The 16,210-nt window shown below is 36.4% G+C and overlaps 1 protein-coding gene across 1 annotated transcript in view; it reads left to right on the top strand.

Annotated features, from left to right (window-relative positions):
- The window catches only part of LOC307156318 (serine/threonine-protein kinase Nek4-like), a gene marked incomplete at its 3' end in the record, with an annotated part of 945,281 nt that overhangs the window by 226,841 nt on the left and 702,230 nt on the right, over positions 1-16,210 (top strand). The gene's annotated exons all lie outside the window — the stretch shown is intronic.

The following is a 16,210-nucleotide window of genomic DNA, read 5'->3' as shown; positions in this document are numbered from 1 at the left end:
CCCAGACAGGGGAGGATTCCCTCTTTCTTGCTGTCTCCATTACCAGGAAAAAGGAAGAGGTCACAAAAAGCAAACAAATCCAAAAGGGCAATCCAAATCAAAAAGCAGTCCAGTCCAGATCCAAAAATCCAGAGCAATCCAAATAATCTTATCTAATTAATAACAAGACTATAGTCTTATATTAATTATATATTATATATAATATAGGCCTACTATAATAATATACTATAACTATTCTAACCTGATAATGTAATAATATACAGCCCTCACATATGACACAATAACGACAATGACAATAGTTTTCTAACTCTCTGACTCTCTGACACTACTACAACTGCTTCTACTACTCCTGACAACACCCACAAGGTGGCGCGAGTTTCGAACCGCATTTTATCCGGAAGCGACACTCAGACCGAACCGATGACGTATCCACACAAACCGAGGCCTCATTTGTCATTAGTCATAGATCATTAGTCACGTGATTTTCACGTTAGGCTTGTTCGACTTCATGCAGCTCTGCGCAGACCGATCGGCGGCTGACTTAAAGCAGTGCATGCCGGTTAGAAATTTTGTCCGACTTGATACAGCGCCGACGCCACGTGACTGTGACATATGCCATCAAAGTACCGCGAGAGCGATTCGAGAGTAGCCGGAGAACTCAGCCAGCGCAGCTTCTCAAGAGCGGCTGCACTGGGCTGCAGGAGGGCTGATGACGACACAGCTGTTCCACCATTGGCCGGATTCTATGCATGACAACGATCACGTGTGTTTCGTGTTTATTCGAAAACCTTTAGTTCCTCTAAAGCTCTCAAATCAGTTTATTATAACAGTGAACACTCTTTTCATGTCGTTGTCATGTTATATTGTGTCATGTTTATCAAATTAAAACTGCTTAAAAAAGACTCCACTTCATTGATAGTAGCTTATGTTGAACTTTATTCTTGTTCAAACAGACGCTGGATGAAGCAGTAGGCTACATAAAGTATTGAATGAAAATGTCTCTGAAACATCTGTGCATTATTTGGCAAATATTGCATTTATTTCACTGCAGCTGTGGTAAAGTATGCAAACACCACGTGAGCGGTCACTACGGGAACCAGAAAGTGTCCGACTTCACGTCTCCGTTTGCAGCTCCTCCCCGCCTGCACGCGGCTACTCTCGCCGATCGGTTACATCCAGCCACAGCCGATGTCCAACACACCTGTTAACAACACAAGCCTCGAATCGCCGCTTCATCTGGCACGCCCACTTTTTCTCGACACACGCTCCGACGCCTCGGTTCAAATGTCACATCACTACGCATAACCATTCATTCCCTGATCATTCGTAAGTGTGAACTCATGAAATCATGAACCTTATTTGAAGACTTAAAACTATTGACCTGCAAAAATGTTATTTTAATACATTTGATGTATGATGATTTGATATATATTTTTATCGAATTTGTAATAAATTTTAAGTTCTGTAACAAGTATGACACCGTATACCAAATGATTTGATTTTTTTTTTTTTTTTTTTTTTTTTGCCTTTGTGACAATTTTTAAATACTATATATAAAATTAAAAACGTTTACAGATGAGAATATAACCCTAAAATGTAAAAGTAAAACACATCTTAAAGGGATAGTTCACCCAAAAATGAAAATTGTCCCATGATTTTCTCACCCTCAAGCCACCCTGTATGACTTTCTTCTTTCAGCTGAACACAGAGTTGTATTAAAAATATCCTGCTCTTCCAAGCTTAATAATGGCAGTGAATGGTACCCTATTTTGAAGCCACAAAAAGCGCATCCATCATCATAAAAGTAATCCATACGACTCCAATAAAGTGAATGTAATGCTACGTGACATTGTTTACAAGCTGTTCTGAATCTTTAACAAACCTTCTGATGTTCATTCATGTTTATCCTGTAAATGATAGTGAAGAGAAAGAGATGATAGCGTTATATCACGCTTGATTCCCTGATCTCAGTGTGTAATCCCTCAGTGTTTACATTATTAACAGACTTAAATTTGACTTTACCACCACTGTGAAACTACAGCAAGAGTTCCAACAACACTCCATTATAATGATGGATTTTTAAGCATCATGCACAAAAACAAAAATTAACAACAGCATCCTTTAGAGTCACAAACAAGCATCAAAAATCAGCATTTCAATCTCAACAATGGTGGCAATAAACATTTTTACAATAAAAAAAAAATTATATATATATATATATATATATATAACTCTGAACATCACAAAACTGCTACAGAAAAGTCAAAGGAAAAATACAAGCAAAAAAAATAATATATATATATATATATATATATATATATATATATATATATATATATATATATATATAGCATTTTGCAAAAAGTGCAATTGCAAACTGAGAGTAAAGTGTGTAATGTGCTTGTAGTTTTGCAGACTTGGTCTGAAGATTCGGTACATGAGTGAATGGTTTCACTGAGTGAGTCTCAAGTAACACTTTTACTGTGCAAGGAAAAAAACAGTAATGTGTCATGCTCGGAAATTCAATAACAAGTTACCACAGATTTAAGATTCATAATGACTATTTAGTTTTATCATATGATGAAAACACTAAAGGGGCTCAAATAACAATATTTTATATGTGAATTTCATAGATGCTAGTTGAGAGTACCTTTTTTGAGGACAGTGATGCCGGTGATGACAGCGATTCCTCAAATAATAGCATCGGAAACCCTCCTTCATTCAGTAAGTACATTTCATGATGAATTTGATAAACATCAGTTTTGTGTTAGCAGCTTTAAACATCAAATCCTCCTCAGAAAATGACAGTTTGTTTTTGTACTAAATTTATTTGAAAACAAACATGTTTAGAGGGAAATTAATATTAAACTTAGTCCTGTGTATGTGTATATAATATCGATTGATCCATACAATTCAGTGCTAAAATTTCTTAATGCATCGCGATTCTCTCTTGTGAGCTTAATTTTTTTCTTCAAAATGATTTATGATTTGTTGGAATCGGTCAAAAAATGACAGCGCTACACATATTTGAAGTTCATAGGGTCAGCAAAGTCAATTTTGAGAAAACAATCTTAAAATCCCTGGTAATTAGGGCTGTATATTGTTAAAAAAAATGTTGATTTTAATTTTATGCAATCTGTTTTAACAAGTTTACATTACATATTACCTAAAAAAAAATATTTCAGTTTGTTGACTACTTTTACAGGCTCAAAGACTCATATAGGCCACTGGGAGGCAGAATATAAGCCTCATAAAGCTTGCCTCAAAGCACTGGCAAAAGTAGCCTAATGATTATTAATGTGCCGGGGAAAAAATAAGCAAGGAGACATTTTAATTGTCTTTTAATAAACAAGTGTTTTCTGAGTCAGTGTTGGCTGCGAAGATAAGGTTGACATTGCTGACTCTTCATCTATAGAGAGAAATGCACCTTTTATTTGGATTCCATAATTATAGAGAATTTGTTTTCGATTTGAATTGGTTTGTTTAAAAGACATTTCATGCTTTTTCATAAGCCTATTTCTCATTTTTTGTGAGGCGAGTAGTCTATACGCTGAGTTTCGGTTCGTTTGTGACGCTCTCCAGTTCTGCTTGCAGTCGAAGATGGAGGGACTTTCTGCTCTTAAGTTTAAGTTATTTCGCTATTCCTTCATCAGATTTATTGTGTTGCCGGTCTTGGCAGCAATTATCTTAAATATTGCATCTCGCTTTTTATAATAGGCTACAGAGTGTTTCAAAGCAGCTTTACTGAGATAACTGGAAAATTATGCAACAAAGTTTGTTTCCAGAAGAATATAGTGTCACAAGCTGTGTCCAAATTCAGGGTCTACATCCTCCTTAGGATCCTTCCTACCCGGTTGAAGGAGGAGGGGTCCTCCGACGACCGCAAAGCCCGGAAGTCGGTGTTTGTGAATTTGGACAGCCTACCCTTCTTTCACATATTTTCAGAGGAGAAAGGCCGCGAAATTTAAAAATACTACTGTTACTGTGTCACGAAATGTAGTTTTAAGAGTTTTTCAGTCGACAATGTAGTTGTGTAAAGCTCAAATCTGTGGTTTATTTATAAAGAGAGCGCCATTTTAAAAATGTTTTCTGACGGTTTCGGAGTTGTGAGATCCAGGGATCACCGGGCGCTCAGCGCTCATGTACCCCGCCGAGAACAGCTTTGCCTCGGCTAGAGCTTCTAGACGTTCGCCGCTGTCAGTCTAGTGAGAATAATTCGTCTTGTGTTTATCTAACAGGCGATCTTTGGTTTCATAAATCTATAATTTGTTCCTTGGCAGATTGTTGTGGCTGAGGGCAAAGTGAAGTTTCATAACTTTATATATTTAGGCTTATTTAACTTTAACGGTGTAGCCTGCTGTATGTTTGACTGAATCGTTTACTTTATTTCTTGACTTGTAGCTTCTTATACCTTTTAAAAACCGAAATTTAACAAAAAGAGACAGGGTTGCGTCATTTTATTTTATATAGCCTATGTAATAATATGTTAAAATGTATAAATTTACATTATTTATTATTGTTATTATAATAATATACCACTTGCGATTATCAATCTATTATAGTTATGCTGTTAAATTATTTTACTATTCATAGTAACTAACTATTTAACTTATTATTTTTATTTTCTATTCTGTAATTGATATTTCATATTCTATTGCTATTATTATAGTATTATAAATAAACTATATGCTATTATCAATATATTATTATTATATTAGTACTTATGATATTATATAATTATACTTTTCATTACTATTTTATTTGCTGTATGTTTGTTTATTTTATTGACTAAACTATTTACTATTAGCCTACCTCTCACTTTATCTTATATTTACTATTTGCATTGCACTGTAGTTGTACCATATCATATGTATTACCATAAAGGATCCCACAATAAGAAAACTTTATTTAATTTAATGTGAAAATTAAATTATATCTCAGTATGGGGGTGTTCACAATTCTTATTCAAGAATGAAAAGTTAAATACATGACAAGCCTGAGCTTTGGCCATTCCTTAAAAAAAAAAAAAAATAATAAATTAAACCACTGAAAAAAAATATTTTTTTGAAAAGCCAGTTTTTAAAAAACTTAAATCGAAAAGCATACTCCTCTCCCACTCCACTACCGCTCGCTTCGTCCGCCATTACGCTCTGCCGAAAAGAATTATGGGATAGGTAGGACGGGAAAGGATCCACCACACCCATCCTTCCAATTCGGGGAAAAGGAGGACGTATTTGTGGGCCGCATTTGAAGGATCCTACGAATTTGGACAGCCTTCGTCGCGGCGCTGTGACGTAACATCCTTCAAATGAGTACTCCGAAGGATGTAGACCCTGAATTTGGACACAGCCACAGTCCAGCTTAAGTAAGTTCTGTAAAAAAAAGTTATTAATTTAGTTAATTTATATATACAGCCGCTCTGGAGAAAACCGTGATGTCATCGTCCAGCTCAGTTCAGTTCTCATATAATGGGTCAATGCAGGCAGATCAATAATATTGTTGAGAATTAAATGACACTTAACAATTAATAAAAACACTTATACAACATAAATCAACATTACAAAATAAACCAACAACACAATCTGCTAAAAGTGAACCAAACATAAGTTCAGCAGCACAGATTATACCAACAATCCACAGCATAATCTATTCAAGCCGCACTGCATGCTGGGTACCTTCATAGTACATATGCACTGTAGAAATACAGCATAATGTTGTTTGTTTACTGTAAATAGTTTTTCCCAATAATGTAAACTCACAGTAAAACCACTTATTTAGTGCAGTTAGATTCAAGAGAAGTCATACTGAGAAATTACTGTGAAAGTAATGCAATTATTAACCTGGAATATACTGTAATTTCACACTAAATGTTTAACAGTGCATATCTATTAGAAAAATATATATTCAACTTTTTTCCATGATATCACAATTGTTTGATTAACATTAATGAGACAGAATAGTGATTTATGGTCTTAAAATGTATATTAATATCTATTATTAATTAACACAGTCTCACCCCAAAACGTCACATACTGACGGGTCTTGACCATACGGCAACATACGACGAAAAGGGTACCCCTAAAACGTCCATATGTGACGATTCGGGTTATGGGTAGGTTTAGGTATGTGTTAGGGTACCGCTAAGAGGCGCTGCTGGTGCGCTTATGTCTTCGTCTCATATGGACGTTTTAGGGGTACCCTATTCGTCGTATGTTGCCGTATGGTCAAGACCCGTCAGTACATGACGTTTTGGGGTGAGACCGGGCTGTATTAATATGGTAACATGTCATATGGTAATGTCACAATACCTAAAATAACAGCGGAATTTTTAATTTACATATATTATTTTATAATTTTACAGAGTTTTGAGTTCAATTTAAAATGAAAGAAAATGAACGTCAAAAAATCACAGTTATTTTCTGTAAAATAAGGAACTTCAATTCAGAACTGCTGTGATGCGTACAAACTCCATCGTAATAAAACGTTGCCATATTCATTGTCCTCTGTTCAGGAACAAACTAAACACGCTTTTAGGATTGGATTTCATAGGATATGTTAAGGCACGACTCAGAAACGCATGTTTTATACATAAGCTGCGTTTCCATTACAGATTTACGCAAAACTTTTGAGATATTTTCTAAATGTCGATAATATTGCGAAATGACAGCGTTTCTATTATCCTATTCTATTAAGATGTTATGTGACTAAAACGTATTTTTTTCCCTCGCGATAAGTCATTGCAAAAATCATGGTGACGAATGTTAGTAGGTTTACATATATCGTTAATAAAAAATAGTTAATGAATAGTTTAATAAGAGCTGTCTCATCTTCTGTCCAAACTTACCGCATCATATTTAAAGAATGATCGACTGTTACGTATACCAGGTGACCTGTAAATGCCCCAAAAAAATAAAAATCTAAGCAAAATTTAGCAAAATAGGCTACTAATTTTTTTTATTGCTTGAAAAACCACCTTATGCGAGCGTAAAAACGTATATATATATATATATAGGAATTTTTTTTTTTTTTTTTCATTGGGCGTATTTTTAATTTCAATTTCAGTTGGCGCAATTTGAAGGGTAATGGAAATGCAGCTATGATGATGTTTACATTTATACATTTGGCAGACGCTTTTATCCAAATGACTTACATTGCATTTCAAGGTATACACAATAATATGAAATGATGTTTAATAATAAAATGATGTTTACATCTACATTAATTTCATACCAATGTTATAAGGACATTTTTTTAGAACAATTAAAATATTTTAATTATTTTAATTGAGTAATGTCAAGTCAAGTCTATGTTATTGTAACATAAGCCACTGTCTATGTTAAACACAGGCCACTCATCACAGACGAAGCACACAAACTATTACATAATTTTTTTAAATCATAACATGATATAAAATAGTAATTAATTGCAATTGAAAATATAGACAAATTTAAAAATGACTTATATTGCCCATTATTTATTATCATAATCTTTGGTAATGCTGGTGATGGAAATCAAACAGAAGAAGACATGTTTCCACTGTGAGCTTGTCTTGCTCTAAGATTTGATTGAATCAGTTTATTGATGTTATTAGAAGTACAGTAATATTTCTAAGTTTACATGTAAACATTTAGTGGTTAAACACTTGTAAAAGTTATAGTAATTAGTCATATATGTTAGCAGAATGTGTTATGTTTTTGAGGCCAATAAAACTAAAAAGCACTCAAAACACATTTCAAATACTCTAATCCTGATAAAACTTTTGATATATTTCAGGAAACTTGATACTTAAATTGAAAAGAAGAATTGAAGAACTAAAGTCAGAATTTGACAGAAATCATCAAACTCTCGATGATAAAATAAAGGAGCTGGACGACGCCATTGATGAACTTGAGTCCATGCACAGGAACACGACAGTGGGCAGTTTGGTCGGATCATCAGTTGGAGCCGCTGGAGGAATTGCAGCTATAGCAGGAGCGTGTTTGGCCCCGGTCACATTCGGTGCTTCTTTAGCTCTCATTAGTGCTGGTGCTGTTGCTGGACTAGCTGGAGGAGTAACAAGTGGAGCATCAAACATCACTAACACTGTCAGGCAGAAAACCCTGCGTGAGACTATTGAGAAGATCATCAATGAGTTAAAGACCGCAATCAAGCCAATGGGAGAGCTTCTGCGTAAAATTTATAAAATCACAGAAGAATTGGATAAGCTCTACATTCAGAGAGCAGACCTACAGAACATTGAGAAGATCATCAATGATTTACACAACACAATCAAGCCAGCGGTTGAGCTTCTGTGTAAAATTGATAACATCACAGGAGAATTGGATAAGCTCGACATTCAGAGAGCAGCAAGAAGTACAGACCTATTAAATATTGCAAAAGTAGCTGATCTGGCTGAAACGGGAATAATATGTGCAGAGGCTGCCAAAGCTGCGCGTGCGACTGCATCGGCTGCCAAAGCTGCGCGTGCGACTGCATCGGCTGCCAAAGCTGCACGTGCGACTGCATCGGCTGCCAAAGCTGCACGTGCGACTGCATCGACTGCCAGAGCTGCGCGTGTAGCTGCATCGGCTGCTAAATCTATCCGTATGGCATCAGCGGTCACTGGCGTATTCTCCGTTGCGTTTCTTGCTCTTGATGTTAACAGTATTGTTCAAGATTCAAAAGAGATCAATGAAATGAATCAACCAGCAGACAAGAGAAAAATCTCATCAGAAACACTGAAATTTATTCTTCAGAAAAAAGAAGCAGCTGCTCAGTTTAAGAAGATTGTGGAAACAATTAAAGATGCTATAATTAATGATAAACATTTGTATTTAACACAATGCTGTGAAACAACACTTCCTCTCAAGCCTGGCAAAGACACCGAGACGATGATCAAAAATGTAAATAAAGGTGGAAACCGTGCTCATTATTTTCAGATTATGTGATCAGTCTTGTTCTTGTGTTTCGGATTGTTTTCCATTTGGAATTTTGATTAGAAAAAAATGTCAATCAAAATAAAATAATAAATATGTCTGTGTATAATTTGAGTTAACAGTTAGTATAGGTTTTTATTTTGTCTGAAATCTATATGTTTATATGTTATTAATTATAATAATAATAATAATAAAGAAAATATATATATATAAAAAAAAACAGATTCCAGACAGCTATTACTGACTGGTTCTTAATATTCCATATTCTTTAACCTATTATTTAATTGGATTATTCACTGCTAATTGATAAGTGTTTTCCTTGTTTGTTTGTTTTTTCTGTTTTTTTTTTTTTTTTGTAATTATTTTGTAATTTGTTTCTCTTTTGAATTTGTAATTATTTACTTTATGTTGTATTTTTAAACCTGTCACCATTCTGTTAGTTTTGTTCATGGACTTTCAGTTTGTTTTCATTTGTCACGTGTTTCCTTGTTCAGACTCCCGCCACTCGCTGTCTCCATAGTAGGCTAACCGTCATTATTAGTTCAGTGGTTTCAGCTGTTCTGTTAATTTTGTGTTTGCTATATAAGTTCACCCCTTACATTTATTTTCTGTTGCAGTTCCTGTCTGATTGTTATTTTGTATCATCATCATCATCATCATAAAACTTTGTATGGGAGCTAGTGGTGGGCAGATCAAGGCTTCGTGAAACAGTTGAAGCAAATGTGCCATATAGAGCTGGTAAGTCCCGCCCCTTCCGTAAAACCCCGCTGGACCTCAAAGTTGAAAAACCGTCAATGCAAGTGAATGGGAGAAAATAATTATTTTCTGGTCCCGTTTGAATTGTGCCATGAATTGAACATATGTTGTCTGTGATTTTTTTTATATAACTTTTCATGTTACGAGTTTGACAGTATATGGTATATTTCTTCGGCTAGCAGTTGTGGAAAAGACATAACGAGAAAGACTACATGTCGCCTATGTGACGTCACCCCATAAAGTTGACTTACCCGTGGTTTTCACCAACCTCAACGATTTTGTCCTTTCCCTGAAAGAAGGAGGTGAAGTGCACCAAAGACACAGCCATGTTTAGCGGGATCCGTGAGCTAGTCCGTGTGCTAGTGGTGTTGACGTTTCAAACGCGTCGAAAGCATCGAAGAGTTGTAGTCCACAAAGTGCTCTCACACAAAGTCTAAAGGCCCGTTCACACCAAGCACGATAACTATAAAGATAACGATAAAGATAACTATATGCGTCCACACCAACGACCGATAACGGTCTTTTTACTCTAAGCATGCACGCGCACGCGCTCCATTTTAAATGTGCGATACCTTTAAATTAGAATGGATTCTGATTGACTGTCAGTGTTTTATCGTTTGACAGCTGGAAAAAAATCGTTCTGAAAGTGATCCCAACGATATCGTTCCTCATATCTTTATAGTTGTGGTGTGAACTCTGTTATTCTTTAATATGGAGAACGATTTTTAGAATTATATCTTTATCGTTATCTTTATAGTTATCGTGCTTGGTGTGAACGGGCCTTAACCTTATCAAACTTCTACCCGCTAAATTCTAGCATTCTTTACACGAAAAGTTATATAAAAAATTCACAGACAACATATGTTCACATTCATGGCAAAATTCAAACGGGACCAGAAAATAATTATTCCCATTTCTCCCATTCACTTGCATTGACGATTTTTCAACCTAGAGGTCCAGCGGGGTTAGCGGAAGGGGCGGGACTTACCAGCTCTATTGTGTCGAGGCTTCGAATCAATCCGACACCTGTCTCAACGGTGACACCTAGTGGTCACTTGCAGGTGTTGATCTGAAACAACCTTGACAATGAGCCATTAAAAAAATGTGTTGCTTTTTTATTATTGTATTTTTTCTAATATGTGAAGCTTGTAACATGTAGGCTCCTCACTGTGCATAATGATATTTTGGTCATGAAAAATGAATAATAAAAGAAATCAAGCCACAATGTCTCACTTTTTTATAGATTTTTATATAAAACATATAAATTTATCTGCTGTGGAAGGACTTAGGCTCAATCCCAATTCACCCCTTGACCCTACCCCTTGTTTTCCTACCCCTTGGCCCTTAAAACAGAGTGTTATGGCCAAGGGGTTGAAAAATTCCCCTACGAAATGGAACAACCCTTCGTGCACCCGATACGTCATCAGTCGTCGGCGATGGCGCTGACGTTACGGAAGCGACGAGTTTTTACAGGATGTCTCCATGACAACGACTGACAACAATACCAATATGCCGTCCTCCGCTGTGACAGTCTCTGTCGTGTGGGCTGTAAACATCTTTCTGCACTTGTCTAACTTACCGCAACTCGGACAAGAAAACGGAGACATGTTCAACGCCTGCGAATGCTGATGGATGCGTCTGTGGTATGTAGCAAACATATTACCATATGCCTAGCTAGATTGTGTGATGTGTGTTGGTCTGATAAGATGGAATACCGTGAGAAGAGATGGGCATAAATACATGGACATTTATTTAAAATACAAAATACTGTGTGGGAAAAATGTATTAAAATACAAATACAGTGTTTTGTATTTTAAAAATACGAAATTGGTCATCCAGTGCAGGTACAGATCACAGTGAATGAAGAAACTACATATAGGCCTATTGCTGGCCATTACAAATAAACTTGTGCAAAATAGCAGCCATTTATATAGCCTACTTATTTCTGACCAGGCTACAATGTAAAGTTCATACTGTATGTAAAACTGTGGGAACCTTTTCTGCTATCTAGCAAATATGACCCAACATTTTAATTTTACTTCACAGTTACAATATATATCATAGTTTCACAATTCTCAATATCAGTTTTGATATTTTTAGATGCCAAATTGCAAGTTTCCCTGCAGTTTTAACTAGTAGAGATCCTTCTTTTAAAACTAATGACGCAAACTTAATTCCTTTTTTTCAGACTGGTCATCCTAGGTCATACTGCAGACTCAACAACAACATGCCCATCCTGCGTTTGTGGTTTAATGTGGAGGCTGAGCTGAAGCAGGACTTTCGCCTCAGCAAAAGAGCCATGCATGGTCTGCAGAGGCTCCTACAGAGGGAACAGGACCATGGCTGGGGTAACCAGCTGGAATTCCTGGGGCCGTATGTATAAAACTTCTAAGAAATGCTCTTAAGAATAGTCTTAAGCTTTGACTTAAGTGTCAGAAAATACTTAGTAAAGAGTAGGACTTTTCTAAGAGTAGGAGACTTTAATAAAGCAGCTAAAAGCAACTTTCAGTAAAGTATAAGACTGATTCTTAAGTGCTTACTGAAGTGGGACTTAAGTGTTGTGAACTAAGGACTACAGTGATGTCAACCCAAAATGGCCGCCCTCAACCACTGAATCAGCCAATAGTGAGCCTGCAAGGGTGAGGTCACTGCAGCATGACACCAATCATTTAAACTAATTATAATAAAATAATTTAATCAAGACACTGAAGCTGTAATATTTAAATTTATTAAAAAAATGCTTTGCAGTGCATTGTGCAAAATTATCACAAGTTAGGCTAGTATTTATGCTGTGGAAGCCCTTTTCTATTGATGCGTGTCTCCTCATTTACAGTTGGAGCAATTATGCAAACATGAGTTCCATCAATGGATCCAACAACTCAGGAAAGCCCGAAATACTCAATAAAGTGGCTTTATTTTACTGCGAGATTTGAAGATCAATTGGAAAGTCAAATAACTGCCATATTGTATTGGCCAAAAGTGAGGCCAAGGGAAATTGACAGACTCATTCTTATTCAAATAGTATTAAAAATGTGTTAAAGATTTTGTACGCGTATTGTGTAGTTGTGTTTTGAGTCAATTGTTTATTTGTGATTACAAAATGAAACATTTCAAACTGTTCAGACATCATTTTTAGCCAATGCTGTCAAACAAATGAACAAGAGAGGACAATGAAATATTAATAACTGACTATGTTGCAGACAATGTATGATTTTTTTCTTCTCCTGTGAGCTTTTTAGTTTAAAAAAAAAAAAAACTGTTGCTGTAGTTTGCCCTTTTTTCAACAATATTATTGATCTGCATGGATTGACACATTGTCTGAGAACTGAACTGAGCTGAACAATGACATTACTGTTTTCTCAGAGTGGCTGTATAATGAACTAAATAGATAACTAATGATCTTTTACAATGGAAATAAATCATCATTGAACTAACTTCAGCTGCAAAATGACACTATTTTCTTCTAGAGCTGCTGTACAGCCCAAACTAACTTTGTTGCATTATTTTCCTGTTATCACTGTAAAGCTGCTTTGAAACAATACTGTAAAAAGTGACTTGACTTGAAATAATTTTGTCAGATAAATATCTTCACTAAGCTTTATTTTCCTTATATTTTGATGGTTTAAGCAAACTCGTAGGGTCATAAAAAAAACAATTAAAAAAGTCCGCACATCACTTTTAGCCACTAATGTGTTTGGTGTGGTCAGTGCCACAATAGTGCTATTAAGACCCTGCTTACTGTGGAATGATGAGCTCAAGTCATCACCGGGTGTACTGCTGCTTTTTTCCAGTCAGCAACAATGTAATTATTACTTTCCTTTTTATTTCATTGCTATAAAATCAACTCCGTCATCATTTACTCTAACTCCAATACATCATATTTTCATTGAAAAGTGCGTGGCCTCCTCCTCTCTGCTGCCATCTTGTTACTCCTAACTAGGTTAAGAGACCTCTTCAGCTCTCTTAAATAATTTAGGAGCTGAGACCTAGTCTTGACACTTACGAACCTTTATGAATCACACTTATTCTTAAGTCTAGGAATAAAAGTAAAATGACGTCATTCTTAGAATGGGGTGGTGGTGGGGGTGGTGGCGCAATGGATAAGACACATGCCTTTGGTGTGAGAGACCCGGGTTCGAATCCACTGTGCGACACCAATGTGTCCCTGAGCAAGACACTTAACCCCTAGTTGCTCCAGAGGCGTGCGACCTCTGACATATATAGCAATTGTAAGTCGCTTTGGATAAAAGCGTCAGCTAAATGAATAAATGTAAATGTAGAATTTTGACAGACTTGAGACTAAAATTTTACTCTGAGTGGCTTTATACGTACGGCCCCTGATCTATGTTTACTGGCTGGCTCATGGACTGTCCTACTCAGTTGTATCCCGGGTTTTCAATGTGCCCAAGTCTACAGTCCATCGCATCATCCACAGAGTTGCACGAAATATAATGACCAACCTGAAGCGAGCCATTTCTTTCCCACTGGCAGGAGAGCTTCATGCAGTTGGTCAAGGATTTGTCCAGCTATCAGGAACCCCTGCATTCAGCAATGTTGTGGGAGCAATAGATGGCAGCCATGTCAGAATTAAACCTCCTCAACAGTACAGATTAGACTACCTGAATTACAAAGGATTCTATTCACTTAACATGCAAGCAATATGTGATTCTAATGGCAGGTTTCTAGATATCTTTGTCGGTTACCCAGGATCAGTTCATGATACACGCATCATGAAAAACAGCAGCTTTTACAGGGCAAGACAGTATCCTCCCACAGGATACATCCTTCTGGGTGATGGTGGCTATCCCTGTTTGGACACACCTGTCTGCCTAATCACACCTTGCAAGGAGCCAGTTAATGGGCAAATACAAGGGCGCTTCAACTATTATCATGCCAGGGCCCGCAACATAATCGAAAGAGCTTTTGGGATGATGAAAACCAGATGGAGGTCTACCCTTTTCAGAGCCTTGGAGGTTAAACCCACATTTGCACCTCTGGTTATTGCGTCCTGTGCATTTCTACACAATGTGTCTAGATAATGAGGACTTGCTGGAGCCAGATGAAGATGCAGATTTGGACATCCTTGAACCCCAACCACCCCGTGAGCCCCTAGCGGTTAACGAGAGCTCTGGGAATGCTACAAGGGACAGACTGGCTGCCCTGGTCTCAGGCCATGTACAAGACCCTTAAGGATGTCTGTACTATGTATATAGTTTGTTAGCTATGTGAAAAATGGCTATTTGCCATTGTATTGTTTGTTGTTGATGCTGCTTATACCATCTCATGGATGTGAATATGTGATTTTACAATGTTTTTTACTAATTATTTTTATACTAATAGCACAGATAGTTTGCATGTTATTTATTTACACAATCTTTTTTATTGACAATATTGCACTCTTACAATATAAATATAACAATTGTATATAAAATAAATACTTTGCAACTTTGAAAATGTATATAAATAAAAGTGGTTTCATTTAAATGTGTCTATTGTTAACTAACAGAAAAGAACTATACAACAGGATACACTAACAGGAACTTGTGTGATGAAAGGGAAAAACAATTACAAAGCCAGCACAGAATTATATTACATTTTAATTTATATTATTCTAATTATATTTTATCTATGAGTTTTTCAAACAGACCTAAGAACCTATCCATTTTTGCCTCACTCTCTTCATGCCGCTTTTGCTCCTTAGCACTTTCCTCTATTAGAAACTCCACAATAGACTTCCTCCTCTTCCTTTTTGGTGAGGGGTTTGGGGTTGCAACAGGAGAGGCTACAGAGGTATTGGCTGTCTCTGAGGCGGTGTCTGGATTGCTGGGCTCGACAATCTCCTATGAGAAACCCCCCCCCAAAAAAAATAATATTATAGGAAACACTTTATAATAATTCCTGCAATGACTAACATTAGTTCAGCATTACCCTTATTATAGAGTGCTATCAAAGAAATAAGGTAATGGTGTATCATTAATAACAATATCACATTACTATGTACATTACAATTCTCATATCAAGTGATCAATAATCAATAACACTTCAAGCTACATAGTGTTGTTAAAATAATTATAAATGCAATTGCAGCTAACCTTACCATAAGAATTGTTATCGGATCAGCATCAGGACTAAAAGATGCAACCACAACAGGAGGGTCCATTGAAGGCCTGGCACCCAACACCTCGTGCATGTCCTCAAAAAACTGCCATGTGGCAGCGGTTACCTCGCCAGCATCCGTTCCAGATCCTGTTCTGGGGGTTTTCAGGTCCTGAAGTGAATATAAACAAACAATGTCTAAATTACATTTAAAAGATTACATTAAACGTTTATGGATTTCCTTGACCATTTGGAATCCCTCCATATAAACCAAGCTAGAACCACACTGGTCTCTGCTTACCTTATTTTTATTTTTTTTTCAGATTTTCCCACTTCTTGGAGACCTGTTGGGAAGTGACATGTCCCTGCAGGCCAAGTTCTTTGATCAATGTCCTGTATCATAACAAATAAGATATTATTGTCATTTACCACACATACCACAG

Source organism: Squalius cephalus (genome assembly GCF_949319135.1).
Source record: "Squalius cephalus genome assembly, chromosome: 3".
Taxonomy (NCBI): domain Eukaryota; kingdom Metazoa; phylum Chordata; class Actinopteri; order Cypriniformes; family Leuciscidae; genus Squalius; species Squalius cephalus.
The sequence above is the reverse complement of the archived record's forward strand: the minus strand, read 5'-3'. Positions and strand labels throughout refer to the sequence as shown.